Source organism: Aedes aegypti, chromosome 1 (genome assembly GCF_002204515.2).
Source record: "Aedes aegypti strain LVP_AGWG chromosome 1, AaegL5.0 Primary Assembly, whole genome shotgun sequence".
In the NCBI taxonomy this organism is placed as follows: domain Eukaryota; kingdom Metazoa; phylum Arthropoda; class Insecta; order Diptera; family Culicidae; genus Aedes; species Aedes aegypti.
The window spans coordinates 251,549,172-251,569,983 of NC_035107.1; positions in this window are offsets into that span (position 1 = coordinate 251,549,172).

Below are 20,812 nucleotides of genomic sequence, written 5' to 3' on the forward strand. Positions count from 1 at the left end.
CCTTCACGTCCTTACGATCATCGCGAAGGGAAGGAATGTTAGTGTGGCATTTATTGTTACCAAAAATCGAGTGTACCTCTGCATCTTCATGGTTGCCACGGGAAGGGAAATTTGTTAGAGCGATGGATTCAAAGGATAGAAGGAAACTAGAAGTTCTGAATGCACCTTGGGAAGTGATGCGATTCATGTAACCTTAAGGTGAAGATGAATCGAAGCCAAAGTTCAAATTATCAAGAGCACGGATCTGGAGAACCAAACACCCGTTTGAGCTGAAAACCTAATCGATTGGTCACCACCAGCTAGTGACCATTCGATTAAGTTTTCAGCTTGAACGGATGTTTGATTCTCCAGATCCGTGCTCTTGAAAATTTGATCTTTGGCTTCGATTCATCTTCACCTTAATTAAAAAAGTCATCTTTTGATACAGATAAAGACTAAATATAAAATATGTCAAAACCTATGGCGACGAACCATTCAAAGATTTTGTAAATATGAAAAAGAGATGTATGTTGTGTTGTCATGCTACGATTGTTAGGTAATAACGGAGTATTTGCGGTATCTCCTAGAATATTTAACCGATTTGAATGATTTTTTCAGAGTAGCTCCTTATCACCTAGTTTTGTATAGTCCACTCTTATTTTTTTGATAAATTGTTGTAAAACAAAATGGCTGCCAAAGACATTTTATTTGGAGAATGTTGGTCCCCAAGCAACATCGGAATATCTTTTAAACCAGATCACCAATGACAGATGTCGACATGCATTCCTACAATAAGGCTTAATTGTATTACCAATCTGAATTCAACATACCGCTTATGGAGGGCCAAAAAAGGGGTGGCGGACCTGTAAGCAGAAAAACTCACATGAAGCCCGCGGGAAATAGGTAATTTCCTTCCAGCCATATGATCCAACAGATTGAGTATTAGAATTTGCGGTACTTGTCGAGCTTTCCACGGAATGGTTTGTTAGAAGAAGACGCGCCCGTCAAATCTTTCACAACTGTTGGAAAGAAAAGTTGAACATATTTTGATGCACACAAATTAGCAGCGTAGAAATATCAATTTCTTGGATCATTTTCTCTGATAGTGTTTTCTAATACTTGAGATTTTCGGTGGGCTTTTTCCCACTGTGTAACGATGAGTGTTATGTGAGTTTTTGGAACAGGAGAAACTGAGGCAACTGAACGGTTGGACTATTTCAGAAAAAATGGGCACTTGTGAATCAATGTTAAACTGAGTGTGATTTTCTCATCATATGTTTGGATAAATAGAATTGTCATAATCGTTAAGTTTATCATGGTCAAAATTTTGAATCAAGATTGATCTTGGTAGACGTTTATTATCTTGGATTTGCATTCGTATTTCGAACTCATAATTTTCAGGTGTTCTTCAAGGTACATTGTTACATACTACTCCGGGCTGCTAATATATACAAAACATTATGAACGAATATTATTTAGATCAAATTGATGATTTATAACCAATTCGTTTGTCTTATATGCAAATCTATCTATTTTTTTTTTTAATAAAAAGTGCTCAATTTTGCACGAATTCATGCCATCATCCACGTGTCCATGGCAGCCTAGCAAAATGCAAACCAGTTCCTCCCGACATCCCCCCTGGGGAACACATGCGAGAAAAGATTGCCCCCGGGCGGCGTCGACGACGTCGACTTTCTGTCATTCTGGTGACAAAATTTGAAAAACGACATTTTGAAACGATGATGGGCCTAGTTCCGAGGGAAATAATTCATTTTTACGGCCTCCACGTGTAATCGTGGTTTCGGTCGGGAGCTGACAGGTTCAGCTAGATTGTGGTGGTGCTCGGATGCTTTGCCTAGCTAGCCTGGGATGTGAAGTATCATTTTCGGTTCCCCGGTTCAATCGAAAATTCATGACGAGATTTTAATTTTAATGGGTGTGGTCGATGGAGGATGTTTCACGAACCGAATCAAAATGCATGGAATAGGGGTAATGCTTTTTGAAATTACACTGAGGGATATCAAAATCCAGTCACCTTTCCATAACTCGATATTGAAGCCATGAAAATCAACTTATACTATGGCTCTCTAACTTGATTCGAAATTGCGAATAAAATTTGGAGGTTTCTCGTTTTATGTTTTAAGCATTCAGTAGAGCTTATGAATGATTGGTTTTAAGAAACATCCGATAAACAAGTCGCACCTCAAGCTATACACTCTAGGTTTGACAACGGTGACATCGCAAACATTCTACCCTTGAACAAAATACCGGAATTTATTAAAAGTTTTAACTCGATGAGTTGAGATCGCTTCCAGCTGCGCCCTCACCACAAGCCAACCGGAAAATTATCCTGTCATTGAAATGAACGAGGCCATAAAGCGAACCACATTGGGAGTCAGGCCTAACTCGAACAGGGTGATCTCCCACGACGCACACGCACATTGACTCAGCTGCAGGCCATATTTGTGGATTGTTTAGCTTCGACACACTGGGATATAATTTCCCACGCATCGGGAAAATTTTTCCCGGATGCGAAAAGCCCCACGGAGTTTTCCCATGCAAAAGCGGAACCATTTTCTCTCTTCTGGTATGCTTGGTTGGCTGATAATGAAGCAATATGTCGAAGGGTGTTTACATTTCATCCGCCGAGAAGTTGACGTGGGATGTGTAGGGTTTTTTTATAGCTACTGACACCCAAAGGTGATTTGGGTGTCGGGTGGGAATTTTTGAGCAAATGTCTGCCACGGGACCGAAGTTGTTGAACAATGCCTGCGTGGGAGTGTTTCTTTGTGGAAGGTACCTTCTTGGCAGCTGTGTAATTATGTGGCTTTCTTGGAAGTGTCTTGTAAAGGTATTTTCATTCAAGGTGTGGCGTTGGAATTGCCAAAATAGACGAGTTAGGCTTTAGACGGTTTCGAGGGTAAGCAAAACAATGGTACTTTAATTTATGAACTAGATCGGGGGTGCGTTGCGGGGGTTGCTTCCAAAACCTCTATCGTGTAATGGCACAAGGCCAAACTCGGCCAGAAAATCGTAGGACCATCGTGTGATCTCAGAAGATGAAGTTGACGCTTTTGGAGGTTTTCCTTTAGGCACGCCTGCCCATTGATCGTTCCAGTTGTCACGAAAGTGGTGCTCCGCTTTCCATACGAGCAAATTACTTACTAAATCATACATTTTTTAGCAAACTCTGACATATTCTGCCTTTTAACATTCTCAAGGACATCGAATTTGTGATGGGCAGTGAAAAACTGGAGCCCCGGAAGCTGCCGGAAGTCTGCTTTTACATACGTCTTATTATCCATAACGAGGCAATGTCGTTATGTCAACTAGATGTTGACGTGCAGAGCTTCTGTGCACGTGTTCTACCTACAGTATTCTGCCGTTCATCGCGATTAGGCGCCTTTTGGACTTTTCTCGAAAGATTGGATAGATTCAGTTCCTTCTTCTTCTTTCTGGCATTACGTCCCAACTGTAACGAAGCCTGCTTTCCAGATTAGTGTTCTTATGAGCACTTCCACAGTTATTAACTGAGGATTTCTTTGCCGATTGACCATTTTTGCATGTGTATATCGTGTGGCAGGTACGAAGATACTCTATGCCCTGGGAATCGAGAAAATTTCCTTTTCGAAAAGATCCTCGACAAGCGGGATTCGAACCCACGACCCTCAGCATGGTCATGCTTAGAGTGTCCATCCCGGGACATCCCGGGACAAAAAATCCCGGGATTTGACAATTTTCGGGATTTCCCGTTTCCCGGGATTTCATTTCTGACATCCCGGGAATCCCGGGATTCCCGAAATGTATGTAGAATTTAATAAAAAACACTAAATTTCAATGAAAAACAATGACATTCTTCCTTACTATCAACGTTTTTTTTTGATAAAGTAGAAAAGCATAATGAAAAAGAGAATAAACGAGTCATTATTTTCATGAAAAGATCAAGTCACCAAGCAGGTCACACACATTTTTATTTGTCTAGTTGCTAAGTTTTAATTGTTTTCTTTTTAACATTAGCCGTTTTAATAAGCCTATGCTGAGATAACAAATTTGAAAGTACACCTCAACTGCCGCAAATCGCAAGTCAGTACCATCTGTAAAAAGTAGCAATGCCTACTTGACTGAGAAGTTTTCAATCTCGTTTTCCATACAAATATTCAAAAAATTCCAGGAGATTGGAACATGTTTCGATCTCTATGAAAGTTTCATTTTTGTGTTACACGTCTGCAGTGGGACTGACATGCTGACATTTACTTTGCATTATAAGACAACTCGACTTGGTATTTTTTTTCCTAATTTTACTGAACAAAACGTGATTTCTCGTTAGTGCAGCTGAAAGTTCATTAGAAGATATAATGAAAACTGATATCAACTCAATTTTGCCCAAAATGCAGATGGGACTAACTTGCGATTCACGGCAGTAAATATTTTTCAGTAATTGCCTTTTAGCATGATGTGTAAAACTTTTAATGATCTTTAATCGTTTCTTTGGTTCTAAAGTTTTTATGACTTTTCAAATGTTTGAAGCAAATTGCTTTAAAATTATGACTAAAGTTTTTATCATACTTCCATGCATAAGTGTCATAGAGAATTTGAAAAAATCCATAGCAAACCCGTAAATAGTCAAGCTAAGTTTTGATTTTTGTTAGGTTACTTCATCAGAATAAGAAAGTGTTATCTGAAATGTGATTGCTATAATAAACATATTATTTTGAAAAGTTACATTATCTGTTTATTTCATAGAAAAAAAATGTATTGTTAAATTTGTACTTCCATTTCAACCGAAATGCTGGTTTTATTGAAAATTTGATAAATCCCGGGATCCCGGGATTTCCCGGGACAAACATAGATTTTTGTCCCGAATCCCGGGACGAGCAAAATGGCCGGGAAATGGACACTCTAAATTGCTGAATAGCTGCGCGTTTACCGCTACGGCTATCTGGGCTCCTACACTTCGCCACATCTCGAACTGAACTGTTGGGATTCCTCTTGAAAGCTTGAACTACCTGTTTGTGATTCTTAACACTATACGGAGATCCATTTTTGCGACTTTTTTCCGATCGATGGTCAAACATTCGTGGTACAGATTTAAAACACGAGACACCGTAGGGCTCTGATAGCCGTAGCGGTAAACGCGCATCTATTCAGCATGACCAAGCTGAGGGTCGTGGGTTCGAATCCCACCGGTCGACGATCTTTTCGGATAGGAAATTTTCTCGACTTTCCAGGGCATAGAGTATCTTCGTACCTGCCACACGATATACACATGCGAAAATGGTTATTGGCATAGTAAGCTATCAGTTAATAACTGTGGAAGTGCTCATAAGAACACTAAGCTGAGAAGCAGGCTCTGTCCCAGTGGAGACATAACGCCAGAAAGAAGAAGAAGACACCGTATATTGAACCATTCCCAGCTTTCTGCTGATGGCACAATGGGATAGATCCGGATTTCGAGGTACGTGCGTCGCTGCTGTTCTCCCGACTCCATCTTCACAACGATTGCACAGTTGCTAGTTCCACATTGAACAAATTACACCCACAATTTTAAAAGAAAATACCCAACGGATAAAAGCTAGGATTTCCATCAGGAGAGGGCAAGCAACCTCAAAAATTCAATAACAAAATTCACTCAAAACCATCATATGCATAACTTCTGCACTATTTTTTCATAAAATGGTAAAATAAGCAAGGTGAAATCCTAATCCTATAGTTCAGATTAGATAAAGTCAAGAGATTCGATCGGTAGATTTCCTTAAAACATATTCCACCAACTTTTTTTTCAGAAGAAACACCCAAATTTCTACAGGTATCTAGCATTTTATTTCAAGCTCTTTACAATGCATGATATCAAATTTATGGATACACAATGCACAAGTTATCACTTGTTGCACTTCGTAAACTACTCCAAAGATATCCAATTATTCCATAGATACCACTAAGTATGTTTCAAAGAGTTCAACCAACTTTTATATATTTCTTCCTCAATTTATTCAGGAATAACAGTCAAAATTCCTCTAAAAAATAATTCAGGAATGCTTTTAATGCATTTCCTTTTTTTTAATGATGATGTTTATGGGACTCTGCTATTAATTTTCTATGAATTTTATCATGGATACTTCCATCAATTTCTTTCCTGGGCGACAAAAAATTTATTAACATTCTTCTAGAGATATAACTGAGAAAAACTCTAAAAATTATGTCAAATCGGCAATATTTCTTCAGAGAAATTTCTTTTTGAACACATATCTTTTAATCTTTCAACATTGTTTCAATAAATTCCACAGGAGCTGAAAATCCCTGTTTAAGAATTTTCTTTTTCACAATCTCATCCAAAGATTTCTACAAAAAAAATCTCCAGAACTCAAAATATCCATCCAGGTGTTGCTTGATTTTTTTTAGTAACAGTAGCTATTCCAGAAATTCCTTTCTCCAATGATTTTACAATTTTATTTTTCTAATATGTCTAGCGAGAACTTGTGGAATCCAAGAAGCAATATATAAAAAAAAACAAACTTCGAATTCCCAAGACGACTATTTTGTTCTTAGAGGTATTCATAGATGTATGATAGTAAAACCTGGAGCACTAAAAAAAATCCTTAAAAAAATTCACTGATATAATATAGGAATATTCCTAATCAGTGAATCAAATTATCATCAAAATAGACAAAAAACAAACAACAAAACAAGCTCGCTCACAACCGTTTGTCGCAACTGTTGCGGATAAGGACACAATCAAAAACAAAATTGTCATGACAATCACAGGGCGCAACATTGTTGCAACCTTTTCAACTCGCAATTAATCAGTTATTTTAAACACAAAACCAAATTTGTTTTATGGATGCTGTTTGATAGTGTGTCAATGTTTACCAACACGGTGCAATGCAAAGCACAGAAAATCGCTTCGCACGTGGTGATCGATCTTTGTCATATTCTGTTCCAGTGATGATAAACTGTTGTTGCGGAATAAAATTGTTGCAACAAGAATAGGAGGTGACAATGCCTTTGTTGTTGCGTGTTGGGTGACAATTGATTCACTGTTCCTAATGCATCTTTGGAAGATTTCCTGTAGAATATTTAGAAGAATCCTGAGAAAAACCATAACACTTTTTGCTACGGAAATCGCAGGATTAATTTTTGGACTAATCAATGTGATACGTTTTAGGTGTAATTGCTGTATGAAAACAAACTACGTATATCACTTGAGATACTCCGAAGCCTATCTTGAAACTTTTTCTCACGAAGAAATTTCAGAATTCTGAATGTTTCTGTAACATCTGGAGTAATTTCTAGGATAATTCAGGATGAAATGCTCATTTAACACTGACAGAGGTATTAATAAATATAATTTTCATTTATTGGAGGTATTTTGTAAATATCTTTGAAGAGGTTTAAAATGCATTTCTAGAAGAATTACAAAAACTTTTGAAACGTAGTACTTTGAAGAATCATTGGAGCAATTTCTTTGGAATTCTTTGAAAAAACCTGGAATGATTCATGTAGGAATCCTTCGAAAATTTTAACAACTTTTATTGGAATTTCTCAGGATGATCGTAAAGAATTTGGTGTCAAAATTTCATAATGAAAGTTATAACAGTTACTGTAAGAATGTCTGAAAATTTTTAGGAGCAGTTCTCTGAGGTATCGTTATTTTTTTTTTTGTTCAGTCTAAGGTTGAATTTCATCAAGAATTCACAGAGGAAATGACAGGGGAGAGATTTTTGAAATGATCTTTGAGAAAGTTAACGAATTATTCAGAGCAACTAAGAAAAAAAATGAAGAATATCTAAAGATATATTAAGAAAAATCACTAAACATATTTTACGAAGAATAAAAAGAAACTCTCCAAATTATTCATAAACTTATCTACTTCTTTATTGAATTCCGACAGTAACTACTGACCAAGTTCAAGAAAATGCATGAAAAATCCCTGAAAATATGCAGAAAAATTCTCAAAGGTGTCATCTTAGACGAATACTTGGAGGAATCCCTATGAACTTCTCAGCCAGTTCTTTGCTAGAGAACATTCGAAATAATGCCTTGAGGTGCTGCTAACGATTGGTAGGAGAATTTCAAGATACTCCGAAAATCGATTTCAGAAAACCATATCTGGAATCGTTTGAAAAACATTTAGATAAATTCCAGGCAGAATTCCGTGAACATTTGTGAAAAAATCTCTTAACAAATGATTTGACGTATTCTTCGAAGAATTGCTGGATTATTTTTTTATAGATAACTATACATATTCTTGACATATTTTTTTTGAATTCCATTTAGATTTTTGGCAGATTCCTCTATAGATAGGTATACAAAGGACTGTTTCTAAAACTTTAATGTATTTCTAATAATGTCTGGTAAGATTTTTGAAAGACAATAAGATTTTAGTGAACTCCAAAACATCTTGAAGAAATCAATGAAAATGCAATACTGTTGTTAAAAACAGGATTGATTCGGGCACCGTTCATTGTTAAGCCCACTTCATATGACACACTGTAGAACGAATGTGTCAAAAAACCGATACATTGATAGTGAACGAATGCGCGCACGTTTAGTTGAGTGATTTATAGTTCATATAATATTATGCAGTTTTCTAAAGAATTTAATTAATAAGCCTACTGAATTCGAGTTATAGAGCTTTGCTTTATCATCCAAATCCCAAAGTTTCTTTGAAGTGGTAATATAGTTTCGTAAATACAAAAAATTGTACCATATAACCTCAAATTTGTATACCCTTCTAGGAATCCACTAGCAAGAGCTTTGTGGTATACATTGACCTAGAATAACTAATTTAAGTCCTATTGATCAGTTGAAAAACCGTAAGTTGAACTAAACCTATATTTAAAAGAATAACGTGAATTAGATTTTCTGAATTAGAGTATTGGTATTAAACCACCCAAGCCATCCAAGTGCGCTACTATCAGGCTAATTGAGAACCAATTTGTAAGACAATAGTCATTTAAATGTAAATACCAAACTAATAATGAAATATATTTCAGTCGAGTTGTTTGGTAAAATCCTACTGCGAAAAGTTTTCACAGGTTCACAAGCTATATTCTCACGTAACAATTGTATAACTATAAAATTAGAACAATTTTTGAGGAGGGGCGGTTATCCGAATGATTTTTAACATGTCTTTGACTGGCAGACGACTGGTTTCAAACTCAAATAGTTTATCCTGACGCATTTTTTTTAAACATCAATGCTGAAAACAATATTTGAAAGCAAACTAGTTGATTTTATTTATTTTTTCCATCGACCAGGGGGGTGCAACGGCCCCCCCTGATACACCATCTAGCTACGCCCATGACAGTGTGGATGCTGGTATTCCGGAGATTACAGTGCACTATGGGCCACGGACGCAATCTGGCGGGACAAAATTAATAACTCGTCAACAAAGCATTTCCGGCATTTGGTGTCTTCGGCAAAGTTTTTTGTAACAACGAGGACCATCTACTGACCTTAACGGATAGTTCGAAAATCGTCCGCAGAGGTGGCGCCACAATCTAACTTTTTACTTTGACGTCCTAGAGTCTTGGCGTGTTCGACAAAGTTGTTCATTTTGATAAAATAAACAACTCTCTCGAAGACGTCAAAATTCCACAGCCTACTGTTTTTGAGTTATTGGCAAAATAAGACCAAATTAACAAAAAAACGTTTTTTTCACCAAATCTGACATTTTTCTTAAGAATTATGTCAAATTATATTATTTGCTAATGTAAACATAAAAAACACAAACTATAGTATATAATTTTTTACAGTATGACGCATAACAATTAAAAAATAGCGAAAAAACCTGAAAAATAGTGCAGTTTTTAAACATTAATATATCAAAAAGCGTAAAAAATCGCAAGCTCAAATTTTCAGGCAACATAGAACAATGCTAGATGAAACGGATGTCAAAATTTGAGAAAGGTATATTTTGGTGTTTTTGAGATATTTTCATTTTTTTACAATGATTATTTTACTCCAATACTGTTAAACTTCCATGAGTCAATTGTAAAGGACCCATCGACTAAAAGAAGTAACGAATTATGGAACAGACTTTTATGAAAAATTATTCAAAAAGGCCATCGTAGTAGCCATGAAATTCAGTTTAAGTGCGGTTCCTTGAGTCAATATCAAGTAATGGAGCATCAAAACATTGAGGTGTAACTGTACACAGTTCTGTTGAGTGTAAATTGAAAATTGAACATTTATGTTTTACTCTAATGATACAAAATATATAGTGTGCCATGAACATTTTGATCAAGTGTCAGTTAATTATTGTCATAATGGCTCAGGGTGAGTAATTTAATTTATGAATTTGTTATTTCTACTACAAAAGATCAAATTATTAAGCATATCCATGTCGATAACTCAACTTAAATTTCAGAGCGCACCATCTCTTGCCGGGAGCTTGTTGATTTGTTTTTGAGCGGAAAGAGCGTTGGTGAATCCGTGGAAGTTTTGAAACAGAAGATTCAAATCGATGGCAGCACATTGGACATTCCTTCGGCTTTGAGAACATTAAGGTTGTTCAAGCTGAAATTTGTGTCTAACTTCAACAAATGCTATAGAAAAAAGCCTATATTTCTCGAAAAATGTTCAAAATGGCTCGATTCCGTCGTCGGCTTCAAAATTGCATCAAGTAAATCATCGCGACACGTAGGACGACCAAAGAAAAGCTTCGAAGATAGTAGCAGAAAGACGAAGATTAGAAAAATTAAAAGTATTCGGCGGCGTATACCATCGGAGAAGCTAATTCTAGCAGCAGCGAGCTCTCAACGAGCAGCCGGAAACAGAGATTTGGCGTGGGTAATTGAGCATCTCGTTGGTCATCCAGAAAAAGCATCATCAGTGCGCAAGTTTCTCGAAATGGAAAATTTAAAGACTAACCCACGCCCTTTGTCGATCAATGATGCACTAACATTTCTCTGCCATAACGATCTATCAAAACTTCAATATCAAAATATCAGGATGCTATCACTAGAACGAGGTGCTAATATCTACCCGACTTACAACGAGCTCCGTGAAGGAAAATCATTGTGCTATCCGGAAGGTACGTCAACATAAAATGAAAACATTTGTTGACTCATAATATTTATTTTATATGTACATTTATAGGTATGACTATTTGTCCATCTACTGCTGAAGTTCCCTTACAATTACTAACAGACCACACCATACAACGGTTATTTGTTTCACGGGAAGATAATGTAGCACCATACCTCGAGCGGACTGGGAAGTTTTCCGTAATTTTCAAGTGGGGTTGTGATGGGTCTAGCAATCACTCGAAATATAAAATGCCCTTTATGGAAGAAATAGAAGGGGAACAGCGGTGGATCAATGATAGCCATATATTTCTCATGTGCATTGTACCACTTAGAATTGTGTTCCACGATAATAATTCTAATAAGGATTATGTTGTATGGAACAATGACTTACCATCCTCCATCAACTTGTGTCGGCCTTTGAAAATGGTGTTCCAAAAGGAGAATGCAGCTTTGACAAAAACTGAGGTAGCAAACGTTAATTATCAAATTTCACAGCTAACTCCGACAGTTCTTCTGTTGCAAAATCGTCAAGTAGCTGTGGAATCTGTGTTATGCATGACCATGATTGATGGCAAAGTATTGAACGATCTGACAAATACCAGCTCTCAGGCATGTCATCTGTGCGGCGCTTCAGGGAAAGCACTAAGCAACCCTCCCGTAGTGCCAATTACAGACGAACCCACTGATTTCGAAATTATGCCCATACTCCACGCGTATATGAGAAGCATGGAATTGCTCCTCAACATCTCATATCGAATTCCATTGAAAAAATGGCGAATAAGCAAGGGAAACGAAGTGCTAAAGGAAAGGCAGCAAACGATCCGAGGTAAATCAAGATATGGTATGTTTGTTGAATTGACACTACATATATTATTATTATTTAGGAAAATTCAAGCTAATGGGTCTACGGATAAGTGAGCCTTTGCCATCGGGTGGAAATTCAAACGATGGGAACACCGCACGAAAATTTTTTGAAAATCCTTCAAAAACGGCTGAGATTACAGGGCTGGATGAGGACATCATACGAATGTTTTCGAACATTCTAAGGGCTCTGTCTTCGAAAATATCAGTTAACGCTACTGCATATCACGCGTATGCAGAGCAAACGAGATTGCGGTTGACACGACTGTATCCGTTTTATCCGCTATCACCGTCTGTTCACAGGATGTTAGTACACGGAGCATCTATAATAAAGCATTGCATTTTGCCAATAGGGATGATGTCAGAAGAAGTTCAGGAGCGTGGCAATAAGTCCATCCGGTATTTTAGGGAGCATCACTCGCGAAAATGTGGTCGACAGGCAAACATCGAGGATGTTTTCAAACGATTAATGCTTACATCGGATCCAGTGATTTCCTTAAATGGAAAGCTTTCAAAATCTGTACCAAACGAATATCCAGAGGAAATCCGAAACCTTCTTATACTGTAGATATAAATAATAATTTCATGAACTAATAAAAATTTAGTTTTCCACTCAATTTAAATTATACTTAAATAATTGTCACAAAAATCAAATTCGCGCAATGAAAGAAAACCCTCCGAAAAATGGAATTATCTCAAAAACACCAAAATATACCTTTCTCAAATTTTGACATCCGTTTCATCTAGCATTGTTCTATGTTGCCTGAAAATTTGAGCTTGCGATTTTTTGCGCTTTTTGAGATATTAATGTTTAAAAACTGCACTATTTTTCAGGTTTTTTCGCTATTTTTTTAATTTTTATGCGTCATACTGTAAAAAATTATATACTATAGTTTGTGTTTTTTATGTTTACATTAGCAAATAATATAATTTGACATAATTCTTAAGAAAAATGTCAGATTTGGTGAAAAAAAACGTTTTTTTGTTAATTTGGTCTTATTTTGCTAATAACTCAAAAACAGTAGGCTGTGGAATTTTGACGTCTTCGAGAGAGTTGTTTATTTTATCAAAATGAACAACTTTGTCGAACACGCCAAGACTCTAGGACGTCAAAGTAAAAAGTTAGATTGTGGCGCCACCTCTGCGGACGATTTTCGAACTATCCGTTAAGGTCAGTAGATGGTCCTCGTTGTTACAAAAAACTTTGCCGAAGACACCAAATGCCGGAAATGCTTTGTTGACGAGTTATTAATTTTGTCCCGCCAGATTGCGTCCGTGGCCCATAGTGCAGTGCAGAACCTCGGATTTCAGTGTGGATGCTGGTATTTTTGTGTGGCAGTGTGAATCCTGTAATCCAAGTGAGGATCCAAGAATTCTAGTGTCGATCCAATTTATCCAAATGCAAATGTATCCCATGTGGATCCTGAGTCTCAAATAAGATTATAGGTATTGTATTGTGAATCCCTTGATTCTGGTGTGGATGCTAGGACTGTATTGTCGATTGTTGCATTTTGATGTGGATCCTGGTATTTCAGTGTGCATCCTTAGATTCCCGATTTGATATTGGGACTGTAGTGTACATCGCAGGATTTCAGTGTGGATCTTCTAATACCAGTTTAGATCCCAAAACTCCTGTATGGATTCCTTTATTCCTGTGTGAAGCTTGGGTTTGTTGTGTATATCGTAGGATTTTAGAGTGAACCATGGGAATGATATGTGGGTTGTAAGGTGTCAGTGTGGATCTAGATATTTCATTGTGGATCCTTTGATTCCAGCGTGGATACTGGGATTCCAATGTGGATCCTGACATTTCAGAGTGAATCTTGGGATTCCCGTGTAGATCACGGAAGTCCAGTAGGAATCTTAGAATTATTTACAGTGTGGATCCTGTAGGATGTCCAGCGGTGAGATTTCGATATGGATCCTGGGAATGTATTGTGGATCGCTGGATTTCAATGGATTTCCAGTGCGGATCATTAGATTCCCCTCTGGATCGTGATATTCCAGTGTGGTTTCTGGGATTCCAGTGTGACTCCTCGTGTTCCAGAGTAAATGCTGGTAATGCTGGGTTTCCAGTGTAGATCCGTGGATATCAGCGTTGATGCTGATATTCAAGTGTGGTTCATACGATTCCATCATGGATTCTGGGCATCCATTATGGTTTCTTGGATTCCAATGTGTATGCAGGAATTCCAGTGAGAATCCTGGGCTTCTTATGAGGATCCTAGGGTTTCAGTGTGATTCCTGGAACTACGGAATGGATCCTGGTGTTTCAGTAAGGATCCGCTACAAGTTTTGGAATTCCAGTGTGGGTTTTCGGGGTTCAGCGTGGAACTTGAGTATGGAACTGCTATATCAGTGTGCATTCTGGGATCCTAGTGTGGATCCTCGTGTTCCTGTGTCAATGCTGGTATTCTAGCCTGGATTCTGTGATTTTAGTAGAGATCCTGGGATTCCAGTGGCATACATGTGTGAATACTCGGATGCCAATGTGGATTATAGAATTTCAATATGGATCCTTAGAAGCAATGTGGATTCTGGGATTCCATTGTTAACTCTGGGTTTCAAGTGTGGATTCTGAGGTACCAGTGTGGATCCTGGTATAACAGAATGGATTCTGGTGTTCCAGTGTAGATTTTAAGATTGTAGTGTAGATTCCAGAGTCAACCGTTGGATTCCAGTGTGGATCCTTGGATTCCAGCATGGAATATTACAGTATTGATACTGAGATTCCAGAGTGGAACCTCCATTGCGGAATCTGGGACTCCAGTGTGTATCCTGGAGCTCCAGTCTGGATCCTTGGAATCCAGAGTGGATTCTAGGCATCCAGTGTAAATCTTGAAAATCCATTGTTGATGCTGGGATTTCAATATGGATGCTACAATTTCAGTTAGAATACTGGGATTCCAATGTGGATATTGGGACTCCAGTGTGAATTCTGGTATTACAGTGAGGATCCTGGGTTTTAAGTGCGATTTCTGCTGTTTCTGTCTGAATCCTAGGGTTTCAGTATGAATTCTAAGTTTCTAGTCTAGATTGTGTTACTGCATTGTGCATTTTAGGCCTCCAATGTGTAAATTGGGATTTCAGTGTGGTTTCTTGTATTTCAATGTGGATCATGGGACTGTTGTTTGAATCGTGTTGTGTCCAATGTGTAAATTGGGATTTCAGTGTGGTTTCTTGTATTTCAATGTGGATCATGGGACTGTTGTTTGAATCGTGTTGTGTCAATGTGGACCATGATACCGCAGTGTGGATCTTAGGATTCGAGTGTGAATGTTGAAATTGCAGCGTGCATCTTGGTATTCCAGTTTGGAACCTGTTATTGTAATGTGGGTCGTGATATTCCAGTGTCGAACCTGAGATTTCAGTTAGGATCTTGAACTTGGGACTGCAATGTGGATCTGGGAATATCAGTGTGGATATTGTAATTTCAGTTTGGATCATGGGTCCTTGATTCCTAGGTGGCTTTCCAGTATGGATCCTAGGGTGTTTGGTGTAGATCCTAGGATTTCAATATAAATATTGTGATACCAGTGGGGATTTAATATTTCTAGTAAGGAGCCTTGGATTCTAGTGGGGATCCTGGAATTACAGTATGGGTCCAGTATTTCCGATATTTATACAAGTGGGGATTTTGTGTGGGTTTTGGGAATCCCAGTGTGAATGCTGGAATTATTGTGAGGATTCTGGTTTTCCAATATTCCAGTGAGGATTCTTACATTCCAGTGGAAATGGTTACATGGGATCCCTAGGATTCCTGTAATAATTCTGAGTTTTCAGTGGCAATACTGTAGGAATTCTGTGAGGGTTATGTTGAAACACAGTGCAATGCTGTGGAAATACTGCGGAAATAGTGAGCAACTGTTTTGAACATACATTGGGAATCTTACGTGAATGCTGGAATTCTTGTGAATCGTCTGCGGAAATTCCCTGGAAATTCTGGATCCTGTGTGGATTCGGAGGAAATCCACTAAAACACTCTCCTAGGAATCCTAGGCTAGGATTTCTTTCACCTGACTTTCCCTCTTGCACCACCTTGCAGTATCACTTCGAAGGAGAGGTCTTATGTTCTATTTTCACCGCTTTATGATAGATTTTGACGTAATCTATCTTTATATGACCTACATGCTACCTGGTTTCGCCATTCAGCGATCCTGTTAGCATGACCTACTTTGTTCAACTGTCGCCGTTCAGCGATCTTGGAACCAGTAGGTTCTCAACTTAGTCCCTATTCCGACGAAAAATTCCCCTAAGAAGAAATTTCCCTCAACACTGGTCATGAGCCATTTAGCTCTCGAACTTTTCGACTTTACTCGAATGGTCCCCAGTGGCGGATCTACCCTACTCTGACCGACAGTTCCACGCCGTTGGAAGATCTCCCGAAAATCAACCACGGGTCATGTCGCGCTACAGTGTTATCACGCGACTCGGACTGTCTCTCTACTTGATTGACATACAGAGCTCGTTGGCTCTCGCGTTTATCGTGTTCTAGTCCGGCAGCCCTCGTCGGTGGGTCAGTCTTATTCCAAAAGAATTCATGACGAAACCAACCGTGTGTCAATCGGCTCTTGAGTTTCCCACGCTCTACTCACTTAGCCCTTGGCAGCAGATCTTCCATACTCCGTCAGAGCTCCACGCCGTACGACACTCGGCCTGAATTATACCGTCAACCATTCGTTTGCTGTTATCTTCATTTCAACTGGAGAAACGACATTATCTTCACCGCATTCCAGACATGTTCGTCACTACACATTCTGTCCTGGGTGTTGCTTATGAGGACGTCTTCACCACAGACAGTTTTCATCTCTCTACTCTCCGTATCGAAGTGTGGGCACTTGAAAATTACGTGTTCTGGCGTTTGCTCTACATCGCCGCACTCTGCAGAGCGGCGATCCAACGTGGCCGAACCTATGCAAGTATTTTTAGAAACACCCGTGGCCTGATAGGAACTGCATCATGTCGAACCTGACCTCTCCGTGTGTCCTGTTCACCGCTTTCGACAGGTTTAGGATAAGACCTTCCATTCCATATGTCCACCTTCCATTCGAACGGCATCCTACTCCTGCTGCCACTTCCTCATTGTGTCGATTCTTGCAGTCTTCCGAACCCTAGTGCCTCTGGCCTCGTAACACTCACAATCTTCTTCCAAAACGTAGCCGATAGGGATCATTATTAAAGTTGAGCCGATCTTCGATCATTACGCCGAGTGTTCGCCAACTGTGATTTCAGCCTCCTGAACCATTTTACAGTTGCTGATGAGCACGATTTCAGTGTTCTTCTTTTCCCGTATCCAGTTATCAACAACAATGTTCAATGCCTCTGTGGCAATCACCTCCACTTTTTCCAATGATTCGCCAACCATCACCAGGCGCTTTATGTCGTATGCAAATCCTACGATTTCGACGCCTCTTGGTATCTTCAGGGTCAACACTCCGTCGGACCCAAAAAAGAGCCCTGGGGCTCACCCACATTCATTACCATATTCTTCTGTCTTTCGCTAGTATTGTAGCTCAATGTCCGATTGTCAATATAACTTCCAAGAATCCTGCACAGATAGTCAGGAAGCTTCATCTTATGCAACACTGCAGCAATGGCTTTCCAGCTTACGCTGGTAAATGCGATCATTATATCGTTCGTAACGACTGCACAAAAACGGTTGCCTCGTCGTTTTGTCGTCCTTGCTTTGTCGGCTGTGTCCACCACCGTTGTGATTGCATTTATCGTTGCCGTCCCTCTTCGAAATCCGAACTGCATCGTCGACAGTCCTTTTTCGCCTTCTGTAAATGCCGTCAGGCTATTAATGATGATCCACTCCAATAGCATACCGAGTGTACCTAGCACGCATATCAGTCGGAACGACTCTAGTTCACCGCAGGGCTTACCAAGTGGTACAGAATTGCCCTTCCTCTAAGCAGATCTTCAGTGATGTTCTGAACATATCTGGGCTGGCTTCTAAAGCTGTTATCAACGCCAAGTTGGGGATACCATCTGGGCCGGGTGAGATACTCTCAATTTTCTCAGAATTTAGTCTCTGTGAAGCATACATTAGCTTCTTGACCAGCTCAAATATTTTCACTTGGAGGCTTTGGAAACTTTTAAAGAACCTCTGAGAGCCCCAGGAATTTCCTTGGTTTACGGACTAAGGTGGGAACCGGACTCTGTTTGCAGAATGTGCTGCAAAACAACGTAACCGTTCAGGAACAGAGATTGCCTGAATAAAAGGAATTTGATGATTGTTTCAAACGCTTCTACCGTTTGCATTTCCACCGATTGATTTCAACCTTGCGCTACCTTGATCAATTAGTACGCACATGTGCCCTTCACAAAGCTTCTTTCACGATGAAATCCTACTCCTATCAAGCGATTCCAGAGATGCAATCAACCATTTGCAATAAGCCCGGTGCTTCACTTGGTGCGTGTGTGCGTGTCTTTGTACGCATCCATGTATTGACGGTGGCCAAGTTGTTAACAATCAACAACCATCATACTTCCCGGCAACAACTATCCACTCGGAGCTATCGAGCGCTGGGAACAAACATAACCCCATTATCGCAGCGACATGGTCTGAAATGGAGTTCCATTATTCGAGCAGCGTTGCACAGTGGGCAAAATTGGTTCCAAAACTGCAACTTTTAGATGTCGCAGGTTTAAAACGGTATCGATATCGGGTATTCGATTAGTGATTGCCTCGTCTTGTGAAAACTTCGGAAAGTGTCTAATTTTGCTCCCATTTTATACTCTTTGGAAGATTTTTTCAACACTTCTACTTTTTACCCTCTTTTATAATTCGAACTTTTCTCACATATTCACTGTGAGATAATGGTAGAATGGTATCTTTGTCTAAATATGTTTTATTGATCTAGTTATGTATAAAACATGACCCACTGTGCAGTGGTCGCTCCTTGGGTTCCAACAAGCACCCGACCATCGCAATAATCGCTGAATTGTCACACACAACTCTAGCTAAGCAGCCGGCGGAACACAGTTTACAAGATGCTTATAATAATTTCAATTGCCAACTTCTATTTGCTACTCGGCCGGCGGCCATTCCCATCATCTCTCGGAATCATCCTTGCATCATAATGGCGCACCACACATGGCACAGAGTGCACGGAGCTCATTGAAGAGGACGACCAACCAATTTAGAATCCCAATCGACCGTATTCTGCGCGCCATCGTTATCGGGATGCAGAGAACCGGCGGGGTGCCCAGATAGCCATAGCGGTAAACGCACAGCTATTCAGCAAGAGGGTCCTGGGTTCGAATCCCACCGGTTGATGATCTTTTCGGATTGGATTTCTTCTGGTCTTCTAGTCTTCTGGATACTTCTGGTATAAAAACACCAATCTGACAAGCAGGCTCTGTCCCAGTTGATTCGTAACGCCACGAAGAAGACGAAAAAGATCCAGCGGAGCATGTGTGTACAAGAATCGAACTCTGTAATGATGATCCTCCGCCATGATTGTCGTCAATGGATACCACAGGGATGAACGGTACTGAACTACTGACCGCAGCACCTTACCACTAGGCCATCCATGTTGAACCGGTTGCTGGCTATTAACGCTGAGTGAGCGCATGAAATCGGGAAACTAGCGAATATGGTGGGAAGATAATCGCACTGGAAATGTTGCCGGGTGGTTTTCTGAATCCTTTCGAAGAGAAATTGCACGGGTTCAAAGTGCATTTGTCCCTAAGTTTATGGGAAGATATTTTATCTCGTCAACGTATCTTGCAAAGCAACAGTAAAATAACACAGGGATAGAATTGTAGAAAAATAGAAGGCTGAAAAAATTTATGGCTACCACAATACATGAGTACAATAACACAACAGAAAAGAAGTACAATATACAAGAGTACAAGAGTAAAAGAGCACAAGATTACAAGAGTACAATAATACAAGAATACAAGAGTACAAAAGTGCAAATACAAAAATACAATAGTACAAGACTATAAAAGTACAAGAGAACAAGATCCTCGACCGGCTGGAATTGAACCCACGACCCTCAGCATGGTCTTACGAATTTCGTGAAAAGTGCGCGATAGTTTGGATCAGTCTAAACCCCTGCTCAAGTATCGCAACGCGCCCGGTGATTATATGCTCCTGCATTGGTGCGAGAGCACTTGCTTGAGTTTGTCACCGGCTGCTGCTGGCTAGAGGCGATAAGTCTACGTTGGCGTATAGTCTTCTGTGGATGCGTGCGGTTTGGTTTGGTGACCGAGCGAGAATTCGATCCCCCCGAGTTAGTTATCAGGGAATTAATGCGGTCAGTCAATGCCCAGTGCTGCGGAAATTATATGCAGTTTGTGGGTTCACTCGGTGCGGTTCGATCGGTTCGTAGCAACATGCCCCCGGAGCTATCGCACTAATTGGCTATGAAGTTGTAACACAGGAATATGAACGTTAAGCACGACGGAAGAAGTTCTAACAGTTGATTGTAGTAAACTTTAGATTTATTATTTTATTACAATTACAATTAGTACAGATAATACAGAAAGCTTCGAAATTTTCTCTGCAGACTAATGAATGCTTCTCCTAAGAAGCTTGGAAAGCTTCTCGTCAGAAGAAAGAAACCAACTTTTCTCCTCAAAAACTTTAAAATTTTCCTCTATAAATGTTTCTTCTCAGAAACTTAGAAAAGCGTTTCCCAGAAGCTTGAAAAGCTTCTCCTTAGAAGCTTGCAAAAATTTTCCTCAGAAGCTTAAGAAGCTTCTCCTCAGAAGCAAGAAAAGCTTCTCCTCAAAAGCTTAAGAAGTTTCTCCTCAGAAGCTTGAAAAGCATCTCATCAGAAGCTTGAAAAGTGTCTTCTCAGAAGCTTGAGAAGCTTTTTCTGAGAAGTTTGAAAATCTTTTCCTCGGAAGCCTAAAAAGCTACTCCTTAAAAGCTTGAAAACCTTCTCCTCTGGAGAGTTTCTCCTCAGAAGCTTAAAAAGCTTATTCTT